Raw genomic sequence first — 26,591 nt, forward strand, 5'->3', positions numbered from 1 at the left:
ATGATGATAAATTATTATTATTATTATTATTAGTAGTATCAATAATAATAATAATAATAATAATAATAATAATAATAATAAAAATATTAATGCTATTAATAATATTACTAATAGTAATGCTATTAATAATAATAATAATAATAATAATAATAATAATAAAACAATGGCAATAAAATTGATAGTAGCAATAATAATAGTATTAATTTATAATAATAATAATAATAATAATAATACCAAACTGGCATTTAAAGGGTTAAAATCCTCAACATGATGGACTGTTTGGTAGTTTTGAGCACAGCTGAAATTGTTTAACCCTCATATCCTGCTATGTCCGTTTTGAGGACATTCATCATTTTTTTCATTATTTTTTGAGTTGATAGTCACATTTTTATAGATTGAGGAATCAAATTTTTCCAAAGTTATAATTTTTCTTCATATTTAAAAACAAAACAACAAAAAAACAAAACAACAAAAAAAAAAAGAAAAAAAAAAGTGTCGCCCATAGAACTCGATTGACCCGACATAGCTCCATCCACCCTTGTTCGTCTGAAATCAGACACATAGACTTCCATTAAAAACACATTTTTTTTGACTGTGTGTCTATGGCACCAAAACAACTTATAACAACTCTTTTATTGCAGTCAGTCGATCACCAGGGATCTAAATTTCACCATTCCTCAGTGATCCAGCAGATCACGTGAGCCCATTATTTTAACCCCTTCGGTAATGCAGACATGGTTTACCTTACATGCACTCACGTCGTTCAGAGCGCTATTTCTCCCACTAAACATCATCAGAATTAAATTAAACGACTCGTGCCACTAGATATGGATGTCTGAGAGTGGGCTACACATGTAAGGAAAAGTCTGTGTGTGCTCGGGTGCAAATCTACGTCTATGTTTACAACCGGACATGCCGTAAGTGGAGTGTTTACAGGCAAAAATTTTACCTCTGAGTTCTGCAGTCTGGGACTAAGAAAGGGGGACATTTGGACAATTTTAACTTTGCCCTCACTTCATAGCAAGTGGATGGACATGCATGAGGACGCACGGGTCCTTTCCATCAGTAGGAGAGAATATATCATATCTCAAATATGCAGTAAATTTATATCTGCGTGTAATGAGGGTAATTGTGGTCACATTTTGGTTAGAGGTGGAAATGCATGTGTTTGTGATTCATATCCTACATATTTTCTCTGATTTTTTATGCCTGTACATAAAATAAACCTAACATGAACAAATGCATTCACTCTCATATGATTTGGTAGAGGAGGAGGCTGGAGAAAAGGAGGGTAAAACTGGCGTGTTTTTGGCTCTGATAGACTCATCTGTTTAGCATGGACGCTATCTCACTGAATCACAGTCAGAGGCATAGTGGACAATAACTGGAATAAAAAGGGTGTAACAATGTTTTTTTTTTCTTCCTTGTCTCTGTGTTCTTGTAAAGCATTCTTGGGTTTCTTGAAAGGTGCTATATAAATTCAAGATATTATTATTATTAGTATTATTATTATTATTATTATTATTATTATCATTGGCATGGCCCAGACTCTATTTATTGAAAAAATGTTTTTTTTTTTCTAGATCATTTTATATGGGAATTATGGTGTTTTTTGTTTTTGTTTTTTTTTTGTTTGTTTTTGTTTTTTTACCATAAATGTTACCAGTGACATGGTGTACAATAACTGGCATAAAAAGGGTGTAACATTGAATTAAAAAAAAAAAAAAAAAAAAAAAAAATAGTGGTCAGGGTTGAAGTTGTTGAAGAGATTTGAAGCAGTGAAAGTAAAAAAAAAATGTTGAAAAATGATTATTTTATTAACACCTTTCTGCATGTCTGTTTTCTGGACAAACAAGGACAGATGGAGCTAAAAATAACAAGGGAGCGAGGGTTAAGAGATTTATGCCAAAAAAAGCAGAAAAAAAATCTGTGAAGTTTTTACAGCAGTTTTTTGAAAGTGGACATTTTTGTCCTTAATGGCTTTAAAGGGTGGTAAATTAACGTGATCCCTGAGGGTTAATATTTGTGGACGTATATACGCATTATTAGTGGGGATTCTTTTGCATTTCTCTGAAACAATAAGATGCATAAAGGCCACATCAAAACTAAATCCAGAGGTCTTTCTGTCTGTTAAATATGAAGCTATCTCTTGGTGAGATCTGCCTGTAGAGGGGTCATAAAAATGACTTTAAATTATAACCCACTCCCCCATTGATGGCTCTTTGGCTTCTCCCCAGGCTCTGACACTGACGCTACACACTGAAGTGAATAAACATGATCTCCGTGTTGAATTGATTTCCATCTGAGGGAATAAATAATAAAATAAAATCAATATTTGCCACTCCGTACGTTGCATACATGCAGTGTATCATTATTTCCAGAGGGAGAACAGGTTCCAGCCAAGCACAGCCTCTGTCAGCAGACGAATGGGTAAGCCGTGGTGTCAATCATGCCTGCAGGTGATGCTGTTCACAGGAAAAAATAACAAATTAGCATCTGTCAGAGGTTGTCAGACGGAGAGCCACGACACTGGGTCAAACAGCTGCCGGGGATTTGATTAAAGCTGCTGCCAAGTTGACAAACTCTCAGAGAACAAATACTGGGAAAATAGACTGCTACTTAATTAGAAATGCATTAGCAGCAGATCACTCCTCTCCCGCGTGGTGACTAAACAATTTGTACACCATTGACAGAATTATTCTTTATTCTGTTTGAGCTACAGGATTTATTACAATTGCTTGAAATTTAAATAACAAAAGCACAGCTCTTCCAGCTCTGAAAGTGCAGATAATTACAGGTTTTTCTCAGCGACTTGCAGAGACATAAAAGCAGTTCTTTTTTGGAATCAAACCAAAGTTTCTCAGAAAATACGGCGCCTTCTTTATAAAGAGGGATGACCATAAAAGAGAGTCTGATTTATGGGCTGCTGTGATCCTGTAAGTAGAAGTGACAGACAGGTATACTCCTAGCATGCAGGAATACATCCCTGTCACCGTCTGCTCATATTTTCCATCAAATCCATACACAACCGTTCAGGCGAAGAGCAGACGCCGTGACTCATCGCGGTCCTGGCTGAAGGCGATGTTTATGGTGACTGATGCTGGTGGCCCACGCCTGGCTGGTCACTCTGAGAGCCTCCTGACGCTGCCCCTCTTTTTCGTCGTCTACGTTTCTGTGATACTAGGTCAACATCAGAACTGTAGGCGTGCAGTTTCACACAAAAATGACGGCAAACGGGGCTAATGGAGTGTCCTGCTGATAAGTGGAGGGATCAATAAGACAGTTAGGCATGCAGCTGGATGTGAGGCGGCCTAATGAACACGACACGGTGTGTCATTTGGTTTATTTTCCACCTGAAGTCTTTGGATGAAAGCCCGGCGAATTCAAAGAAGCTGAGCCTCGAAGATCTCAAGGTTAGCCTTTAGCCCATTAACATGAGACAAATATACATACAGAGCTCATTTAAATGATTTCATACATCAATCATGGTCAATGTAATTAGGCTTAATCAGTATTCATGGCTACCATTACACCATGAAGACAACAGGACACACCAAACAACTCAGAAAAAAAGGTTATTGGGTTAAGCCAAGGCCCTGAACATCCCCCAGAGTTCGGTTAAACCCATCATAAGAAATCAGAAACTGTGCAAGAAGGAGACTAGTGACAGAGTCCACCCAGACCCCTATGACTCCTCTGAAGGAGTTCCAAGCCTCAGCAGCTGAGATGGAGAGACTCTGCAGACAACAACTGTTGGCCGGGTTCTTCACCAGTCAGAGCTTTATGGGAGAGTGGCAAAGAGAAAGACACTGTTGGAGAAAACTCAGATTCAATCTGGACTAGAGTTCACCAGAAGGACTGTGGGAGACTCCATGGTCAAGAGGAAGAAAGTTCTTTGGTCTGATGAGACCAGAATGGAGCTTTTTTGACCAGTCGGAAAGACACAAACACACCATCTCTACTGTGGAGCATGGTGGTGGCAGCATCATGATGTGGGGATGCTTCTCAGCAATGGCAGAAATGGTTTAGAGACAACAAGATGAATGTTCTTAAGAGACCGAGCCAAAGGCCAGAGGCTTGATGATGGTGACCTCTGACCTGCAAAGTGTCATCAATAGATCATTTAGTCAGAGCAGACATTAACCCTTTACCTGCTGACCCAGCGCTGTGTTTTATATGTCCGGAGTATTATTACCGTAACTCTGTCAAAGTTTGTCCAATCAGAAAATTTCCAACAGTGTTGGAAAGCTAAGAATTGTGGGCATGCGCACATATATGGTTCATTACGTCACTCGCAACCATATGACGTGGGCATTCATAGCAAAACACCAGAAGTATCGCTAGACCGCTACACGGATTCTCAACACTGTAACTCCTCGAAAGTTTGCTCAATCTAAAAAAATTCCAATGGTGACAGAGAGCTGAGAATTGGTGCTTTCCGGCAATATATGATGTGTGGTATATATATTACGGTAATGTCGAACAGCGCCGTGAAAACGGCAGCTTTGGCAGAAGACGAGAGAGAAAGGAGAGTGAAGGAAGAGAGTAAAAGGAGAGCGAGCCAGAGTGGTGTTTAGTTTTCTAAAAAATAGTGTTAGATAGTGGCATGTGTGCGTGTCTGTCATGTGCAATAACAACATGTTACTGAGAATGTTGAGAATGCATTTTTCCACCTTTATTTGCACTAATTGTCTCCTATGTATATAGTTATCTTTAACACTGAGTTTTGCACACCCAGAGTCCTAGACTCCAAAAATGACTGCTGATTGTTCTAAACATGTATAGGTTCACATTTCAAATGTCAAATAATAATAACAACATTTCTTCTCATAAAAGCCATGAAAAACAAATCAGTTTTTGTGTTTTTCTTCTTTAAACTGCTGACAATTCCATATAATGTGCGATAATCATTAACCAGACGTTGAAAAGTTAAGTTCAAGTACTCCTGGGAAAAGGGACCAAAGCTCTCAGACTGAGGGCATTTCCTGACTATTTTACAGCCAGAATAACAAAATATGTCCAAATCGCCATTTTTAGATGCAGTAGGTAAAGGGTTAACCCCAGTGATCTATGACCTATAACCCTGGAAATCTTATCAGTTAATTTTTAAATCAGAGTGGACATTTGTGCAATATTTGAAAAAAAAAAAAAAACCTCTATAAGTGTTTGAGAAATTAAAAACCTTGACCTTAGAGGTCTGACCTTATATCTCATCTGTTCATGATGAATTTAAAGTGGATATTTGTGCAAAAACTTAAGATGTCCTTCAAAGCATGCATGAGAATTTTTTTTCCGCAGTAACCAGGAACATAAGGTCATTTATATGTATAAATATTTTCATACTGACATGCTATTCACATGCATACCTTTGTAAAGCCGATGCTTTAATTTTTGCACAGCCTCTGAAAAGTAAAGCTCTTACTTGGACGGCCTAAATCGGTCTGTTGAAGTTTCCGTTAGACCGTCGAGGCTGAATCTAAATGTCTGGACTTCAGTATCCTCCACTCTTCAGGGCTCTGAGGGCACGTTCTCCGTGAAGGGCTGTTAAAACCCACGATTCATCAGTCTCCAGCTGACTTTCCGCTGACTTCCAGCCCGTCCAGACTTTGGGGTGAGGGCTCTGCCAGACTTCACTGATTTAATTACCCAGAACGCATTGCAATACGTGCTCGAGAAGTTCTATCAGTAGAGACAAGAAGAAAAAAGATACGATTATAACTGTTTGAAGAAATTCGATCCTGAAGAGAGGCTGGATTCATGTGGGACTGAGAAAGAAACGGAACTACATCATGACACAGAGAGGGAATAGGCTCAAGCATGATTTAATGCTGTTTTAAAATAGCAGTATTTAGGATTACATGTCTACCCCTAAAAGAGACTCAACGCTGACTAGCTCCTTCAAGACTTGAGACTAACTCTGACTAGAGTTTTGAACTTTTTATTTTCTGATTTTTGTTGCTTTAGGAGCTGAATGTCATTCATTTCTGTGTACTTGGGCTTACTGCAAATAATGCTGGTTTTACTTGGTTTTGCAGAACACCAGCTTGAAGTGGACCTGTCGCACAGTCAATCCGGTCAAACGTGGCACGTCGATTCTTGGAGCAGACGCCAACTGTCCACTGTAGCGGGGTTAGGGTTAGGCACTTTAGGGTACCAGACGAAAATGAAAAAGAGCAACAGCAAAATAAGCTGTTAAGCATTAGCAGATATTTCATGGGCCAGCCCACACACTCAGCTCTGCTGCTCACCCCACAAATGCATGCTCCTTAAAAATGCAGCTCCATTTAAAAGGGATATAAACAGGCTTTCCAACAGTTTAAGATTCACTGACAACAAAGAAATGTTCAACCAAACACCAGTGGCGTGCACAGACTTTTTCAAGGGCAGGGGCGAAAAAAAAAGGGGCACATACAGCACGTTCTCGCCACTGAAGGGGGCACTAAGTTTGGCGTGTTTTAAAGGGCACTTTAGACATGTTTATATGTTATTCAAATGGGGGGTCTTCCCCCAGAACATTTTCAATGAAGTAGATGCCATCTCCTGTATTCTAGTGCATTTTAACACCATATTAGCACCAGATAATCCAAACTGGTTCTGTGAGATATAGTTCTGGATCAATATGGATCAAAAAAGGGCCCAACATAAAAGTCACTGCAACAGTAATGTTTGGCCAACCTGGCGGGCACTTAAACACACGTTTTTGCCACCCAAGTGGGCAGTTGATCATGTTTTAACCAGCCGAGTGGGCAATTAAGTTTATCTTTTTTTTTGTTGTTGTTGTTTTTCACCTCAGAGGGCAATTTGGTGTGTTTTGCCAATAAGGAGGGTACTTAAAAACACATTTTTGCCACCCAAGTAGGCAGTTTATCATATTTTAACCAGCCGAGTGGGCAGTTTAGCATGTTTTGACTCCAAAGAGGGCACTTAATCACGTGTTTTGGCTCCAAAGAGGGCCCTTTAGCACGCGTTTTTGCTCTCGAGGGCACTTTAGCACGTGTTTTGGCTCCAAAGAGGGCACTTTAGCACGAGTTTTGGCTCCAAAGAGGGCACTTTAGCACGTGTTTTGGCTCCAAGGAGGGCACTTTAGCACATGTTTTAACTCCAAAGAGGGCACGTAATCACGCATTTTGGCTCCAAAGAGGGCACTTCAGAACGTTTTTATGGCTCTGGGGAGCACTTTAGCACGAGTTTTGGCTCCAAGGAGGGCACTCTAGCACGTGTTTTGGCTCCAAAGAGGGCACTTTAGCATGTGTTTTGGCTCCAAGGAGGGCATTTTAGCATTCATTTTTGCTCTCGAGGGCACTTTAGCACGAGTTTTGGCTCCAAGGAGGGCACTTTAGCACATGTTTTAACTCCAAAGAGGGCACGTAATCACGCATTTTGGCTCCAAAGAGGGCACTTCAGAATGTGATTTGGCTCTCGAGGGCACTTTAACACGTGTTTTGGCTCTTGAGGGCACTTTAGCATGTATTTTGGCTCAAACTGCCAAACACTCATTTCCTTACTTGTTACTCATTTCCTGAGTTTGTTATAAAAGGGTTTGTGATTTATTTGAAAGGCTTGATTATGATGTGTTCAGCATGCAAAAGCTGACTTTTACAACTTTCTCACTCCGTCTTTGCAGCATGGAGGCATAGGCAGCTTTGATACTGACAACTCGAGCATCAATTTGTTGGCTTAATTTTCCTTTAATTGCATTATTTGCTTGGACAATGCTTGGAGTGAACATCTGCCTCTGCATAAATACCCATGAAATTCGTCCCTTCTTCCCTTCCCCTGTGCTCCATTTTCTCCTCTATCTTAATTTATTTCTCCTTCACGTCTCCCCCTTAAGTTCAAAGTTGTTTACTTCCTACTTTCCTTCAAACCGCGCTTGCACACTCTGCTATTTTCTCTCTCCTCCCATCTCTCCAGATTTCCATCTCTCCCCCTCTCCATGACCCCCTGCACCTTTTTGTCTTGACAGCACTGTGCAGCTCCCCCTCCCCTCCCCTCCGCCGCCATCTCTCTTCCCCATTCTCTCCCGACTTCCGTAATTTCCTCCATTTCTTCCCCTGCCCGCCTTGTCATCTTCACTCCTTCTGCTCTTCTCCTGCTCTTCCCCTTGTCTCCCACCACCTCCCTCCCTCCCTCCCTCCCTCCATCCACCTCGCCCTCATTTGCCCCTGTCTTCATTTAGAGACTTGGTGTGGCTCTGATTTCTTTAAATAGCTCTCATTGCCTCCAGGAGGTTGAAGCAGCAGTCTGGTTCTGCTAATAAATGACAACGAACAAATGTGAGCGCTGAATCAATTGAAGACAAGCACGCACACGTACAGTAGGTGCATGCACGCACACATCACATCGGATCACACAACACGGCAGCACTCCTTTTGCAGGAAAGTGACATGATGTGACATGTGCTGGCTTTAAAGACATTCATAGAAAGACAGCTTGGAGTTGAATGTCTTTGTGTGTCTTTCCTGCTAAACACAGGCCTGGCCTTTCCCATCTTACATTCTCTCCCTTTTCTCTTCATGCACTGTGGAAATAAATGACAATAATAGATTGCATAGTCCTAGTAATTTTGCACATTACTTCTGAGCCATTGCCTTGCATAATGAATGCCTGCTAATGCACTTTTTTGTTAATTCACTACAAAGGGTTCAAAAAGTCTGCAAGTATGAATCACTGCAGAAGAATGCACATTTTATTAGCATACTGTATGCATATTTCCTAGCTGGGAGAGGAGGGGGTGACAGAAAAGCAAGCACCGTGTCTTTATTTATAGTTTGCATCCACTTTTTCTTTGTGCAGAATCGTGTTATCATCTCAGCGGCTCTGATATATCTGTTCCAATTTATCTTAAAGGATCACTCTGGCTGGATTCCTAGATTTCCTCCTCGTTTTTTATCTTTGTAAGTGGTTCTGCAGAGGGAGCTGGGATGTAATGGTTACAAGGCACAGTAAAGCAGGCTCATCCTGCAGAAGAAAGCTCCTGTATGTTTATTTTCACCCGATATCACAAGAGGAGGTCGACTAAAGCGACGCCTTTAAAGAGGATCAGTCTAGATGTTAGCATCAGCTTCTCTGATAACGCACGATATGATTCAGCTTGTATCAATCCTGAAAAAAGACACATTTTCTTTTTATGGAAATGTAACCCCAATCCCAAAAAAGCTGGGGCGCTGTGCAAAATGCAAACACAAACATAATGCATTGGCTTTAAATCTGATAAACTCAGATTTTTCTCACAATAGAACAAAAACAACATATCAGATGTTGAAACTGGAACATTTTCATGAAAATTACTGTGAAGCCATGCTGTCGTGATGGATGCAGCATCGTTTTGCTGGAACTGGCAAGGCCTGACAAAAGGAGGCAAATACGGGTAGAAAAAGAGTAGAAGGTGGTTGGAGAGTGGCAAACATGGGGAAAATGGGTCAGGAAAGGGAAAAAGGGAAAGACATCGCTGGAAAAACAGTCAAAAGTGGAAAAAAATCTGTTAAAGGATGAAAATGGGTCAAGACAGACAAAACGTTAAAAAAAAAATAAAAACAGAAAAAATGTCAAAATTGGCAGAAAATTGTTTAAAAAGATGCAAAAATGGGTCAAAAAGGCAACAAAGGGGCAAAAATGGTGAAAAGCAGTTAAAAAGTGGAAGAAATGGGACAAAAGCAGCAAAAATAGGTCACAAATGGCAAAAAGGGAACAAAATGGATGGAAACATGGTGAATAGCAGCTAAACAAATAAAAAAATGATTATAAGAGACAACAATGGGTCAAGGCAGGCAGAGGGGGGCAAATAATGGTAGGAAAATGGTAGAAGGGGGTCATAAAGTGGCAAACATGGGAAAAAGAGAGGAAAAAATGGATCACGAAAGGGAAAAAGGGAAAGACATCGCTGGAAAAATGGTTAAAGTGGGGAAAAAAAGTTAAAAGATGAAAATGTGTCAAGACGGGCAAAACAAGAACACAATAGATGGAAAAAAAAGGTAAAAAGTGGTAAAACAGTTTAAAAAAATAATTGAAAGGGGGAAAAATGGGTTGACAGGCAAAAAGGGGTAAGAAATTGTTTAAAAAAAAAGGCAAAAATACGGGTCAAGAAAGGCAGTAAGGGAGAGAAATCAGAGAAAAAATGGTGAAAAACTATCAAAATGTGGCAAAAATTGGTTAAAAGATGCAAAAATGGGTCAAAAAGCCAACAAAGGGGCAAAAATGGTGAAAAGCAGTTAAAAAGTGGCAGAAGTGGGATAAAAGCGGCAAAAAATATGTCACAAATGGCAAAAGGGAACAAAAAGGACGGAAATATGGTGAAAAACGGTTAAACAATTGAAAAAAATGATTATAAGAATGGGTCAAAACGAGGCAAATATGGGCAGGAAAATGGTAGAAGGTGGTCAGTGGGTGGCAAATATGGGAAATAAAGAGAGGAAAAACGGGTCACGAAAGGGAAAAAGGGAAAGACATCGCTGGAAAAACAGTCAAAAGTGGGAAAAAACTGTTAAAGATGAAAATGGGTCAAGACTGACAAAAAATGAAAAAAAAAAAAAAAGAACAGAAAAATGGTCAAAATTGGCAGAAAATTGTTTAAAAAGATGCAAAAATGGGTCAAAAATGGTGAAAAGCAGTTAAAAAGTGGAAGAAATGGGATAAAAGCAGCAAAAATATGTCACAAATGGCAAAAAGGGATCAAAATGGATGGAAATATGGTGAAAAGCAGTTAAACAATTGAAAAAAAAATGATTATAAAAGGCAACAATGGGTCAAAACGAGGCAAATATGGGCAGGAAAATGGTAGAAAGTGGTCAGAAAGTGGCAAACATGGGAAAAAGAGACAATGGGACATGGAAAGGAAAAAAGGGAAAGACATCGCTGGAAAAACGGTCAAAAGTGTAAAAATTTTTAAAGTGGAAAATGGGTCAAGACAGGTTAAAGGAAAAAAAAAACAGAAAAATGGTCAAAAGTGGCTAAAATTGTTTAAAAGAGGCAAAAATGGGTCAAGACAGGCAAAAAGGGGGCAAAATGGTGGGAGATGGTTAAAAAGTGTCAACGGGTTAAACGAGGCAAAAGTTGGTCATGAAAGGCAACAAGGGGAAAATGGGTGGGAAAATGGTGAAAAGCGGTTAAAAAGTGGCTGCAGTGGGAAGAAAGTGGAACAATGGTTAAAGAATATCTTTAACAAATATTAAACAGCAGAATCCAAAAATAGTTAAACACCGTTTTTAGCTCTAGAATGAAGTAGCTGTTAGCTAGGATGCTAGCGCTAATGCTACACATCCACTATCAATAAATGCCACCTGGGCAGGGCCTGTTCTCTGGGACTGTCAGGCGCCAAGACAGTTTTGTGGGCGGGGCCTCTGCAGGGTGGTTTGGCTCAGCCTTGGAGGGTGACCGGCCCCACATAAGCAGAAGAAGATGGATGGATAATGTTTATTTATATCTGCAAATGCATCTTATGATAGCGCTGTAATGCACAACCAAGTAATAAAAAACATTTAAACCAAATTGAACATGAAGATTTCTGCAGGCCGAGACATTCGCTTGATCCATTCCTAAGAAAGGGGCTGCAGCACACTGAAGGTTTTGGGAGCTGTATGCTGAATAAATAACATTTAGTTTAAATTTAATGATGACTGCATGATAGTGTTGAGATGATAGCATACAGGAACATTCAGAGGATCGCCCAAACCACCAGAATTCTCCGTTCTGGAAGCACGAACAGCAGAATGAAGTTTCTCTGCGGTCCGTTCATTAGGGCAGCAGAGATTCCAGCATGGAGCAAACTGTTGAACCATGCAACAGACCAATATTCTTATCACCGGAGGCGTGCCACTAGCATCGGGTACAAACACAAAAACGTCAACTCATGTTTCCCCCGTTTTCTGCCTTTAATGGAAAAACTTGCCTCAGAGTGGTTCAAAGCGTTCAAGCTTGTTAGAGATAGTACCTTTTGAAGCATAACCCAAAGCATAATATGAGACGCAGCAAATTTGCCTTGTTTTTCTTACCCACACGCAACACTCCCCTGTTTGTTTGCTGTTGTCAGGATTGCTGCTTCACAACCGACGCAGCCTTTGTCAGCAACAAACGAGACCCCGAGCCAGAGGAAAATGGCTCTCCTTTTTTTATGTGTGTTTGAACTAAAGCAGCAATTAAGCCATGTCTGCTTCTTATTAAAGGGGATTCAAATGATGCTGTGCCTCACTGCCCACAGATAGAATGTGATTTCTCTGGATTCATTTCACCAGCATGATGAGAAATGGCCCCCAGCATGAGCAGAAAGTTTGGTGAATTATCATGAAAGAGGGCACTGCAGCCATTTTACTTCTTAAATATGTAAATAATACTCACATTTTAATCCTGCCTTTTGCAGGGTCTGGGCTCTTTATTCCATCTGTTCAATTCAATGTGATTTAATTCTGCCACAAGGAGAAAACAGGAAGAGACGGAGCTGAAAACCTCATAAAAATCTCCTCTTTTTAAAGGCCTTGAGGTTTATTTTTGAACTAAATCTGGAGCCAATCAAGTCCAGCCAAGGCCGACTGTAACAGCTTTTCTAATCCTTTAAATGCTTTATTTCATTCTTAGACTTTAGTTGGCACAAATACACCGTTTAATCAAGCTGTCATTGAGCGGAAGAGCTACAGAAGTAATGGGCTGTGGATCGGCCTCTCTTCTTCTTCTCTGTCAAACCGCTCATGCTCAGTCAGGTAGCACAGTGGTTGGTCGTAGCTTTGCTCGTATTCTCCGGCTCATTGTCTTCTTGGAACATAAATCTTCTTGCAGACTGAATAAGACTGTCCAGGATATTACAGCATTCATTTTACGCTCTACCTTCCTTGCCTAGAAGCATCCCCGCAGAATGATGCTGCCACCACTGTGCTTCATAGTGGGGATGGTGTGTTTGTGGTGCAGTGTCAACAATGTTGGTCTCATTGGACCAGTGTTACACAACCCTGCTCAAATAAAGAGCCAAACTGTTGAAAGATACCTTTGCAAGAGCCACAGTCTACTCAATGAAACGTGGCAAAAACAGCTTAAGAAGCATTAAAAATAAATTAAAGGTGGCAAAAAGAGTTAAAAAGCAGCAAAAATGTGTGAAAAGGGGTGAAAATGGGGAGAAAGTGACAGAAGGGTCAGAAAATAACAAAAATGGGTGAGAAGTGAAAAAAAAAATGAGTTACAGGTGGCAACAAAGGTCCAAAAGTGGCAAAAAATGAGTGAAAATTGACTTAAATGGGCAAAAAAGCAGTTAAGACTGGCAAAAATGAGCAAAAAATAGGAAACAAGTGGTATTTAATTGCAAAAGGTGGCTTTAATGTGAAACATGGGAAACAAGTCGTACGTAATGGAAGAAAAGGTAGCTCCAATGGGTGAAAAGTGGCAAAGAATGGTGAAAAAGGGCAACAAAGTTTCCCTTTAAGGTTTTCTGGGGGAACACTGTTTCAAATTAAGACATAAAAGAGCCACAAATAATCAACTGAGTATCACTGCACTAGACCAAAGACATTTCTTCCACTTGACTGAGGTTGGTCGACGTTTGTGGCGAATGTTCAGACCAATCAGCATCTTTTGAGGAGTGCGAGGGCGGGGTTTAGTTGAACTGTGATTCAACAGCAGCTTCTGTGATGCTCACGGTCAGCTCGGTGGAGTTTAGCAGCAGTTTTATCACAACTGAAATATTTGCATGGAGGAAAAGATGTTTCTGCCAACCTGCTTCAGTGGGAGTTTGCCAGAGTTAAGGGGGGAGGGGTGGGACAGGGGCGGAGCCAGACATGTTTAAAATCCATGGTTAAGCCCAAACAAAAGATGGCCAAGGGGTGGGAACTTCCCTTGAATTTGTTTGCATATCGGACAGTTTAATGCACTATTTTTATGCACTTTCCAATAACAATTTAAATTCAAAATGGCAACAAATCTATGCAACATCTCGGCAAAAATAATGTTGCTCAACCTAAAAAAATTCTTAGTTGATAAAAATATTTTTTCTTTACCAAACTGAGCTAAAAGTGTCATTTTGATAAAATGCTCAGATTGTAGGGGTCAAAGGTCAAAGTCAAAGGGCCTCATGTTCATCCCTTGGATGTAAAATCAATATTGAAGGAAATCCACTCTGATTAATGTAACTAAATTGTTTCTGGAAATCAAAGGTGACCTCAATGCCTATGAACATAACAGATGCAGACCTTCACTTGGACTTCAGAAGCATCGAATTACATTGCAGAGGTCAGAGGTCAGTGCAGTCTGACATACTGTGCTGTCACAGTGACCTTGCACTTGAACGTAGCTTGACCTTATTCTGCACTAAAAGCAGTCTTCGGTCTCCTCTCAGAGGCTTTATTCCCGGCGTTGCCGTCTTCTCTTTGCAGAAACAGCCGTTTTCATTGCACCAAATAAAAGTGGGCGGTCTCTGCACCTGCAGCCTGAAACTCCAGAGCAGCGGGTCGTAGCATCTTTATCAGAGGAACTCCAGCCTGGGAGAAGTCATGCTTCTGCTCCTTTTTATTCCATTTTGCACCCTCCCAGTGATTTGATTAGTCATTTAAAGGTTTCCACCCCGGACTGTGGCAGCGGCCCTTCACTAATCCCCTGACACTGCCCTGCTGTATTGATTTCCTTGCTTGCAGTCCTAACTTCAATACTCTCTGCTGGTTTTGTTTCTGTGCTTGATCCCTTAATTCTGTTGTCCCTTCTTTCCTGCTCTGCTTGCATCTTATCTTTCCCTGCTATTGAATGTGACATAATTGCATTGTATTGAGTGTAATTTAATAGAGAAGGTTAAGTTAATTCTATCTCATTACATTGATTGTTGTCTGCAGCAGCCTGTGATAGCTATGAGCTCTGTAATGCAGGATATTGTTGGTTCGGATCTCTTATGGCTCATTGGTACAAATACGTGTTTAAAGACGCTCTTATTTAATTTCACAGTGTTGTCTCACTTTATGAAGTCTTGTCTGACAATAAACCTCTGCTCAGATTTGAATCAAAGTTAGCAGCATAGCAGCACAGTGCAAATACTAATGTTATATTTAAATGAGAATTATTGTCATATTTAATATTCTCAGTGAAGCCATGAGAAGGTAGAAGTAAATCCCACTTCTATTCCTTAATCTGTGGTAGCATGTTTTAATTCTTATTTTAGAGGTTTCAAATATAAACTAAGACCAGGAGAGTCAGACTCAGTCACAGCAAGGTAGGAAAGAAAGAAAGAAAGAAAGAAAGAAAGAAAGAAAGAAAGAAAAATGAAAAAAGAAAGAAAGAAAGAAAGAAAGAAAAATGAAAAAAGAAAGAAAGAAAGAAAGAAAGAAAGAAAGAAAAAAGAAAGAAAGAAAGAAAGAAAAAAAGAAAAAAGAAAGAAAGAAAGAAAGAAAGAAAAATGAAAAAAGAAAGAAAGAAAGAAAGAAAAAAGAAAGAAAGAAAGAAAGAAAGAAAGAAAGAAAAATGAAAAAAGAAAGAAAGAAAGAAAGAAAAATGAAAAAAGAAAGAAAGAAAGAAAGAAAAAAGAAAGAAAGAAAGAAAGAAAGAAAAATGAAAAAAGAGAGAAAGAAAGAAAGAAAGAAAAAAGAAAGAAAGAAAGAAAGAAAGAAAGAAAGAAAGAAAGAAAGAAAGAAAGAAAGAAAGAAAGAAAGAAAGAAAGAAAAAAGAAAGAAAGAAAGAAAGAAAAATGAAAAAAGAAAGAAAGAAAGAAAGAAAAATGAAAAAAGAAAGAAAGAAAGAAAGAAAGAAAGAAAGAAAAAAGAAAGAAAGAAAGAGAGAAAGAAAGATAACTATAATGATAATAATAATCTAATAATAATAATGATTTTAATAATAATAATTATAATAATAATGATAATAATAATAATAATAATAATAATAATAATAATAATGATAATAATAGTAATTTTTAATTATTATTTTAATTGAAAAAATAATATTAATAAAATAATAATAATAATAATAATAATAATAAAATAATAATAATAATAATAATAATAATAATGATAATAATATAACAATAATAATAACTATTATTATTTTAATAATTATTATAATAAATGTAATAATAATAATGATGATAATAATAATAATAATAATAATAATGATAATAATATAACAATAATAACTATTATTATTTTAATAATTATTATAATAAATGTAATGATAATAATGATGATAATAATAATAATGATAATAACAAAAATAATAATAATAATAATAATAATGATAATAATATAACAATAATAATAACTATTATTATTTTAATAATTATTATAATAAATGTAATGATAATAATGATGATGATAATAATAATAATAATAATAATAATAATAATAATTGTAAAAAAATATTATTATTATTATTATTTTTTTTTTTCTTTTAGTAATAATAATATAGATTTGTGTTGCCAGAGGTCAACTCTGTGCCGTAGAGAGTTACTTCCTGTGCACTGAGAGCTAAGCTAACTGAAGCATGCTTGGCCAGTAAAGCAGATTCTGATAAATACAGAATTTCACCACAGCTGAGGAAACTTTAAAATGCTTCTGGACAGAGCTTGAAAAGTGCTTGAATTTGATACAGCCTGTTTCCGGCTGTTTCAGCAACACCTAAAGTACGGCATGCTAATTTTGTAGCTCATCCTACTGTATCCTCCTATGATAAATTGGTGCGATCCCATTTGTAACAAAAAGCTTCCATTCTCGTGCATCTCCTCCGATCAGTGAGTCCAGACTGTGATGTCTGGTGTCTGACAGAGAAACGTCTTTATTTAGAAAGTAAATGAGCCCATGTGGCCCCATGTACAGCAGAGCAGTGACACTGAATGCAAAGGCCTCTAATTAAAAGGCTCAAACGCTATTCTCAGTCATTTCACTGCACTTGAAGTCACACAATGCCTCGTTATAACATAATTAATACACATTGGAGGCATCATTAGGAGTTTCATTCCACCCATCTGTCTGCTGGTGATTGCACAGAGCAGCCCTTGGAATAATGAACATTTGGGGTGAATTAGATTCATAATACTTTGATAATATTGTCCCCATTTTCTCTTATTAGCATATCTCGCATTGCAGTGAAACACATTTGGAGATAAAGCTGAGCCGAAGTTTGGAGTTCACTCTAAAACGCCGTTAAGAGCTGAAGGGTGGGATGGGAAGAGGACGCACAAACACGACCTTCAACAGGCCCACAATCCCCCGAAACAAGCGGCAGTAATGGGACAGGATGCCGGGATTACGGGGACAATCGGAAAGGTTTTTCCTCCTCAAACGGCACTCACGGGGCTGGCCAACTGAGAGTCAGAAAGGGATTATGGGAGTCCACTGGATTTGTCCAAAAAGGATTACTGACTCTGGGGGTTACAGTGACACTGTTGACAATAGTTTGGATTTTCTCCATTTGTTCTTCCTGTATTTCTTTTTTAATTCTAATGTCTGTGGTAGAGATGGAAACTGTAGATCCTTATTAATCTCACTAAAACAGTTATGGAGTGGTGGCAGGTGTGTTTCTGTCCCAGTCAGTCTAGTCACAAGTAGTTTCAAGTCAGGCTTAAAGAATATGACCCCTGAGTTTGATCAAACAAACAGAAAAGTTATAAAACTACGGGACCTTTCCACCATTTTCTGACTGTTTTCTTTTTTTTTTACCACTTCTAATGTTTTCCACTTCCCACCTACTGTTGCCCCATCATCGCCACTATAAACCATTTCTACACTCATTTTTTCACCATTTTAACCAATTACATTGTTTGTTATTCCCAACTTTGCCACTTTTAAGTCTTTTTTGCCACTTTTAAACACTTTTGCTACTTTATAATCCCATTTAACCGCCTTTTCTGCCCAATTCTATCACCTCTAACCCATTTTTCCTGCTTTCTAATCCAATTTTAACCACGTTTTCCTATAGTTACCAATCTTGTTACCGACCTTTTCTGCATGTTTTTGCAACTTTAAATGCTCCTCTTTAAACCTATTTTGCTGCTTTCTAAACCCATATCACTACATTTTGCCCCGTTTTTAACCAGATTTTCCTTTTTTTATGGCCGCTTTTGACCCATTTTTGTCACCATTAACCTATTTTTTCCCGTTATCCAATTTTAGTCACTTTTAACACATTTTTGTGTTTTGCTTTCTTATCCTATCAGACCACATTTCCCTGTCTGTTATGCATCTTTTTGCCATTTTTGACCATGTTTTTTTAACTTTAACTAAATATGCTACTTTAAAATCCATATTCACCACATTTTACGACCATTTCTGCCACTGTTAACACATTTTTGTCTCTTTTAACCCATCTTTGTTCCTTTTCTACCACATGCCTCCCCAATTTTTACAACATTTCCCCATTTGTTAAGCCAAATTTTTGCCACTTTTGCTCATTTTAAAATCCTATCTCGCCACCCATTTTTGTACTTTTAGCACCCATCTTTAAACCCATTTTTGCTGCTTTTTTTGAACCTTTACTTTTTGCCAATGTTGACCACCGTTTTCATTTTAACCAGTTTTTCTACTCTTAATATCCCATCTCACACCCAAATTTCAAATTTCCATATTTTTCATGCCCAATTTTTTCACTTGTTTACAATTTTGCACTTTTGACCAATTCTGCTGCTTTCACGTCCGACTTCATCACCTTTTCTGCCATTTTCTACAACTTTAAATGCATTTTTTTGCTGCTTTCTAAATCCTGTTTCACCACATACCTTGCCAATTTTTACACTTTCCTATTTGTAAAGCCAAATTTTTGCTAATTTTGACCTAATTTTTGCCTCTGTCATCCAATTTTCGCCACCTTTGGCCCATTTTTTCCATTCTTTACCCATTTTTGCTACCACTCACCTTTTTTGTTTTCCTGTTATCCAATTTTTAACCACTCTGAACACGTTGTTGCCTCCTTAAACCCAGTTTTGCTGCTTTCTCATCCCATTCTACCACATTTTCCCTCAAGTTTAACCACATTTCCAAAAATCCATATTCATCACCTTTTACGCCCTTTTCTGCCACTTTTAACACATTTTTGTCTCTTATAAACCATTTTTGTTATTTTCTTATTCCATTTCCCCAATTTTAACCACGTTTCTCTATTTGTTAAGCCACGTTTCTGCCACTTTTAACACATTTTTGTCTCTTTTTTGTTGCCTCCTAATTCCATTTCACCACATGCCCCCTGCCTTTCTCTGTTAAGCCACATTTTTTTTTACCACATTTTCCTTTTGTTATCCGATTTTAGACACATTTTTGCTACAATTTAAATCCCATCTCACCACCTTTTCTGAGTATTTTTGGCCACTTTTAAGCCGTTTTAATTCTGTTATATATTTATTTATCTTTTAAAGGGGTTTATATTTCTAAGAAGGCTATGGGGCAAATAAATGAAATATATATTTTGCTCTGATAGTGGTTATTATTCAGGTAAACAATAGAATATGGTCATTATAGCTTAACTTTAAAGTGGATCTTGGTTTTTCAGACCCCCATGGGCCCCCAGGTCTGCTGGGCCCAGAGCACTCTCCCCTTACAGGTGGCCTTACTCCCTTGTACTGAAATGACACCTGCAGCCTTCAGCTCCCATCCTGCCTCCTCCCAGCTGCCGGCTCTCTGACACCTGGCTAGAACAGGTGTTTTCCATCCATATTGCGAGGTCTGCTTTTTTTCTTACACCTGGCTTTTAATTTATACATCCTGTGAAATCCAATTTGTCGCAGGCTCGACAGTTTGTCACTAATTTCACAACCTCTTGTATTATTAACACCTTTTAAATGATGGCCAAGGCCGATAAAGCCTTTATTTCTGACACCTCTGCACAGTTAGATCTCCTCTCAGAGGGATAGATTTGCCTCTACATCCAGGAGAGATGCTTTTCATTAGTCCATGATAAGAAAAGGGTACACATGGATGTTTCCTGGCTCTGTTGACATACATAACCTTGACATTCTCCAGAGGGGATGCAGGCAATTAGATTGTATTGTGCGCTGCATTTAGAGGCTGTTTTTTTCTTGTTTTGAGCGGCTCTGCTCAGCTTGAATGCCCATTACTGCAGCCTTAGAATGCTCAGTGCTGTGCTACTTACATGTGGTGACTATAAACTGTTTATTTCAGCTTCGTCCATTAGAGGTGCGGTGGTTCATGGGGTCAAGGCTGAGAACGACTTTATATGCTGATTGGTCCGTCACTTCCTTCTCCTCCCTGTGTTTTGTTGTCAGATTCTTAGTTGTGATTTGCAAACATGTGCATCCAGAAACACTCAAACAGAACCTGACGAAGGGAAATAGGCTAAAAGATCTCCAACAATCATGGAGCCATCTAGAGAAAGTCAAGACCAGGTGAGAAACAAAGTCACTGACATCTATCAGACATTTCTAAGGCTTTGGGACTCCAGCCAACTATGCTGAGAGCCACTGCCCACAAATGGAGAAAACTGTGAACAGTGGTGAACCTTCCCAGGAGTGGCCGGCCGACTGACATGACTCCAAGAGAACATGGACGACTCATCCAGGGAGGTCGGTGTATTTTCTGGCAGATCCATTTCCTGGTTGAAACCAGACTCAAAAAATGGGAGAAACTCTCGTTATTCCTTTTTTTTTTTACCAAAAAAGGGAAAAATGGAAAAACAAGCCATTTTTCTTTTTTTGTTTGTTTGTTTGTTTGTTTGTTTGTTTGTTTAGTTTAGTTTAGTTTGTTTGTTTTTGTTTGTTTTGTTTTGTTTTGTTTTGGTCACAAAAACGGAAAAACAAAGCAAAACATTTCAAAAAACAGGGTCAAATTTTTGTTTGTTTCCATTTCATTATTTTTTTGTTTTTGTTTTTTTTTTTCATTTAATGGAATTCTCGAGGAAAAGGAAGTCATGTGACCGCTAAGAAAGGTGAGAATTTCAAAGTAAAAGCCTCTATGTCAAAACAAGAGCCATCCATTGTGTTTAACAGTATGATAACATATATGCACAAACACACACATACATATATATATATATATATGTGTGTGTGTGTGTGTGTGTGTGTGGGGGGGGGGCTTGTATGATATAAGAACAAAAGATTTAAAAAAAAAAAAAAGGTAACAACATTACAGTCCAGAGCATTTTTTATGGCAGTAAAAATAAGTCAAAGGTGGCCAAATGAGTAAAAGTGGCAGAAAAAAAATAATTAAAGGTGGCACAAATGGGTAACAGTGGTAAAGGAATGAGTTAAAGGTGGCAAAAATGGGTAAAAGCGGCAATAGAAATGCTGTTTCTATTATAACACTGTCAAATTTAATGGATGGCTCTTGTTTTTACATGTAGGCTTTTATTTTGAAAAGCTCACCTTTCCCAATAGGTCACATAATTTACTTTTCCTCAAGTATTTCCTTTAATGAAGAAAAAAAAATAATGGAATAGAAAAAACAAAATTTTTCCAGCTTTTTTGAAAAGTTATTTGTTTTTCCATTTTTGGGACCAAAATGGACCAAAAACATTAAAACGACTCGTTTTTTGCAGATGTTTCCTGTTTTTGGTCAAAAACTGAAACCAGACTCAAAAAATGGGGGAAACTCTCATTTTTCTAACAGGAAATGGATCTGCCAGATACTACGCTGACACAGGAAGTCCCAGAAGAACCCAGAACCCCGTCACTGTATACCCACAGTCTGGTGCCATTTTATGCTGTTAATGTTGAACATTTTATGAACTGTCAAAAGCCAAACCAGGGACAAGAGTTGGAAACTAATGATTGATATAAACTCTCTGTGCAGCACATCAGATTCATGCTCTGTTATGGAACGATGTTAAACTGCATCGTCTCTATCAAATAAATAAACTCAAAATTAATGGGCTGCTTTGGAAATGAAAATTCCCTCAGAAAAACACCTAATTATACTCTAGCTATTTAGTAGCTGTTTAAAAGAATACATGAAACAGATTTGAATCCAAAATGATTTTTATAACTTGATTAAATATTTTAAAACTAAGATTTTCAGTTGATTAATTTTTTAAATAAACCAATTATTTTGTTGTAGTCACATTTTAATCAGCTTTTCAACACTTAGTCAAACAGTTTTGGAGCTGAAAGTGAAAATCAAATGAGAAAAGCCTGTTTTTCTAAAAAGTTCAATTTTCTCCAGACATTATTCAGAAGAGTAAAACCAAAACCTTCCATCTGTCACGATGGTTCAAGTTGGAGGAAAAAAATTAATGTCTGTCTTCGTAACAGCAGGCCACAGTGGAAAACTGAAGAAAAAAAAAAAAAAAACATGAAAAAGCACAAAAATATGAAAGGAAATAAATCTGAAGGAGCGAAAGTTGATTCGAGGCAAAAACACAAGCACAAATAAACCACAGGAGGCCAAACAGAATGTGACTAAAAAGCCCAAATAGAAAGTTGAATCAGATTTTAGTGATGTCTCTGATGATAGAAGCCTGACTGAAAGTTTAGAGTCAGAATTCTCAAATAAGCAGGACATAAAAAGCAACCTGACATTTCTTGTACTGGTATTACATGAATAAATAAGAGTCTAATATGAACCAAGCAGACCGGTTTCCCTCCCTACTTTGGTCAGAGCGCTCCCTCACATGTGGATCCAGCTGTTGTGCATGTGTTGAATACATAATCCTCCTTTCAGCCACAGAATTGAATTGTAAACTTAACGAGCACCAAGGGGCTAATTTCATTGTTTATCCCGTTACAAGGACGACCCCAACTTGCCGATATTATCCGGTGAAGTACTCCGCAGTCAGGCTGAATAAATTTCCTGTAATTTTATTTGGAATCGTCTCTCTCGATCGTCCTTCCTGGGAGCTCTCACATACGAGCGCAGACACGGCTGATCCCAGAAGGGAAATCAGGACGAGTGCACATGTTAAAAACATAAGGGGAGGTGTGCCAAGGACGCAGTTTAGCTCTGTTGTTTTACACCAATGTGGAACCAATTAAACTCCACTTTTTCACCCTTTATGTAGTTAATAATCATACAGTGTATTTGCAATTCAAATACCCAGATTACCTCCAATAGAGGAGTTTCATTTATCATTGTATCAGACAATTCTCTTCTCGTCTGCAGATGATCCCAAACAGTTATCCCTGTGTGTCTTTAACAACCAAAATTAATATTTTAGCTCCAGCCTAAACAGGCTTCCCACTCTGCCTGGCCCTGCAGGTGGGCTATAAGGAGGTAGAGCATAAAGCCTGTCTCAATGGGAGTCAGCTCAAGCCTGAACAGTCTTCTTACCATTGCTGGCTCTGTCTTTTATGTTCCATGAAAATATGGGACTATAGGGAGGTAGAGCATAATGCCTGTCTCAATGGGAGTTAGCTCTAACCTAAACAGGCTTCTCACTCTGCCTGGCCCAACAGGTGGGCTTGTTGAAGATCGAGCATTAAGCCTATCTTAATGGGAGTAAGCTCTAGCCTAAACAGGCTTCTGACCCTGGAAGGTTCTGCCTTCCTGTTTCCAAGGTAATGAGGGATTATAGGGAGGTAGAGCATAGGGCCTTTTGCCTGCCTGGGGGCGCAAAGGTCTTGGCTGGTTGAGCCCAAGCCTGAACAGGCTTCTCACTTTGTCTCCCTTGTTCTCCCTCCCATTGTTCTTCTGTCCTCTTTGTCCGTCTTGTTTCCAGGATTCGTTGTGTTCTTGGTTGGATTGTTGGGCTTCTCTCCACCAGAATGCCATGGCACAGAGATGCTCTCTAAGTGGCTGTTATTTGAGTTAGCATGTAGGGCGGTGTCTCTGGGATGGCAGAGCTCGCTGGGCAGCTTTGTGGGCATAATTGGACATAAAAACAGTGGGTGGAGGCTCTCACTGACAACTTTGACACATTTCCTGGCTATTGCTGCCATCAGGACATGGTTGGGTTCTGGTGGCAATAAATGGCCCTGTGGTCGGTTGGTAAGCTTATCATCAGCTAGTAGGGACAGAATAGAGGTTAGGGTTTCTTCGCTGAGTGCTTATGCTTTCATTAGGCTGCATGTATCTCCTCTTCTTGTCCAGTCAGAACACGACTGCTCTAGCAAACAAAATAACAATTATGTGGGAATGTCTTTGTTCTATCGCCTTAACATTAAAAAAATGTTAAATTTCACTTAATTACACATTAGCTGACAATAAACCGGATCTATTTATGACAGTATGACCATCAAGATGCCAACGTAAAATCTGGAGCAGAGGATTCTGGGAGTCATGCTCCACCCACCATGGGCTTTAATTACAGCACAGCTATGCCAGAGCTTAATTAGAGCTGTGCACTCTGAGCGTGATGGTGATAACTAAAGCACCCTTTCAACCACATGTTTAGCTGTGAAGTGAGCTTCTCCAGAGCTGAGAGACTCCCCGCCATCTCGGGAACCCTCAGCCTCTAATAACAGGGTGCGTGCCTCTTTTGATGAACCCACAGCTGTGGTTGCAGTGATCAAGTGGTATATCCACCATATGGACGAGTGCTAAATGTCATCCAAAGGATAGCTGTGCTGGATGGCTCCAGTGAAAAGGCTGATGCAATCTTCGCCGCCTGTAGCGAGTACAAACCCAAATATTTACTCCTCTTACTAAAGTTCCCTCCTTGTTTATTTTAACATCATCATTATGCATGTGACCATTATTTAAATAGCCTTAATTTGATTTATAATTACAGTACAACATGCAAAGTGTGACATTTGAATTTATAATCTTGCTGAATGCTGCACATTCTCATCTTGTACTCAAGCGAATTTAGAGGAATTTGTTTTGGACAGTACACGGCACATAAATAGAACATAAATTATGTACAAATACGAGCGTTTTGAAGGGAGATTTGTCTCTGCTTTGCACACTGAGGAAATATTTAACCAAGCATTGCAGATTCAAGAAAAGCTTACTTTTACTGATGAAACACAGCAGTGAAACATTATAAAGCTGGCCAGCAGCGCCTCACAGAAGCAGATTAGATAAAAAGGGATGTTGTGTTTGTGGTGATGAGCAGAGAGGACGGCCTGATCTAGGCAGGTTTACACGTGTGACTTATTCCTTCATGGGGGATGTTCAGGGCCTTGGAATGTTTTTGCATCCATCCCCTGACCCAGACTTTTCAATAACCTTTTCTCTGAGTTGCTTGGAGTGTTCTTTTGACTTCATGGTGTAATGGTAGCCAGGAATACTGATTAACCAGTGACTGGACCTTCCAGACACAGGTGTCTTTATACTACAATCACCGAGACATGGTCTCTGCACCCAGGTGATCCCCATTTGACCAGCTGTGAGAACTCAAAACGTTTCAGAACGTTTCTGGAACTCAAGTTTGAATCGGCCGGCGCGTTCAAGACGACTCGGTGACTCTCGGTCAAATGAACCAAACCATAGGACTGTGGCACTGTTGTTCCAAAAAAGAGCAGCGAAGAAGAAAAGGAGACGTAGAGGAAGACGCAACCGGAAATCCAACTCTTTCTGCGATTCTTTTTTTTTCTGAAAAAACAATGAAAAAAACACACATTTATGCTGTATTGAGATCTCTGCTTTTGTTTTGGGGTGTCAGCATGTCGTTGTTAACCCTTTAAGTGCCAAAGTCGCAAAATTGCAACAAGCAACATTGCTGAATTAAACAGGCTGTAGCTGCAAGTATGGTGCCTAATGTTGTGACTACTTTACACCAGGAGGTGGCGGACATGAGTGAGTTCAATCCCAGCAGCATTTGTGGGTGTGTTTCTTTTCAAAGTTTTGGAGAGACAGAGTTTGAAGACGCATGGCCAGTCGAGGAGACGAGGAAGTGGTAGAAGGGGCTGTAGTCGGAGCGTAAAAGAGAGAAAGAGAGCGAATTGTAGCGAGAATACTCACAATGCTGGGAGGAATAGAGGAATATTCACTCCTGTGACGATGACGCTCAGTCATTCAGTAATAGCGGTGCATCTGAGCCACAGTGACTCAGTGTGCCATGAGAGTCCACAAAGCAGCACGTACCCAAGCCGATGCTTTTCCTCACGGTGGCCGGGGCGGGGACATGATGGGGGTTGCAGGGGTGGTCAAAACAAGAAAATTGAAAGAGGTAGCAGGAATGTAAAACACCGCAGAGGTAGGGGCAGACGTGGTAGAAGCAGTGGCGGTGGAGGCCGCCTGGTGACCTCAGAATATGCAAATTAGATGAGTGAATTTACTCTCACCACAAACTTTGGGTCACACTGAAGATTTTTTCTCATTGACAGTATGCCTTTATCTCTAACCACTTTCAAGCTACTGCCTTTTGAAATCTTGATATCACAATTGAATATTTTCTTGAAAAATCTGTGGCGCCCAAAGAGTTAAAATGAGACAAACGAAACGGTACCGAAGAATAAGGCAAGCCAACATGTGAGTGAGAGACTACGACGTGTTGCTATGGCTACACATACGCCGAGCGAGGTACTGACATGTATTTGAGTGTATTAAATCACATATAAATCCGTAAATTATAACTTTTTCTATCAACTTATGCCTTTGGTTCATAAGTTGGTCTGCTCTGCTTTCACACCTCAAATGAACCTCACCAGTTTTGTTTTTGTTTTTTTTTTTTAACCATGATAGATTCATAAAATCAATTAAAGGGTAAAACAAGAGGGGGCGAATCCTTCTATTGGCATTTAAGCATTCTCATCCTGTATATATTTAAAGAAATGTGAATTTTTGATTTGAATCGGCAGCAGGAAGTCACTTTTCCTG

General features: G+C 39.0%; 1 protein-coding gene across 2 annotated transcripts in view; it reads right to left on the reverse strand.

Annotated features, from left to right (window-relative positions):
• Positions 1–26,591, reverse strand: part of LOC121506022 — a 261,221-nt gene that overhangs the window by 133,433 nt on the left and 101,197 nt on the right. The window contains exon 2 of one of the 2 annotated variants that reach the window (XM_041781504.1): positions 3,198–3,252. The exons of the other annotated variant lie outside the window; for it this stretch is intronic. The gene's annotated coding sequence lies outside the window, so the exon portion shown is untranslated. Of the gene's footprint in view, positions 1–3,197; positions 3,253–26,591 lie in introns of those variants that run through there. 2 annotated transcript variants of the gene reach the window in all.

The sequence above is a fragment of the Cheilinus undulatus genome, linkage group 24 (genome assembly GCF_018320785.1).
Source record: "Cheilinus undulatus linkage group 24, ASM1832078v1, whole genome shotgun sequence".
Lineage (NCBI taxonomy): Eukaryota > Metazoa > Chordata > Actinopteri > Labriformes > Labridae > Cheilinus > Cheilinus undulatus.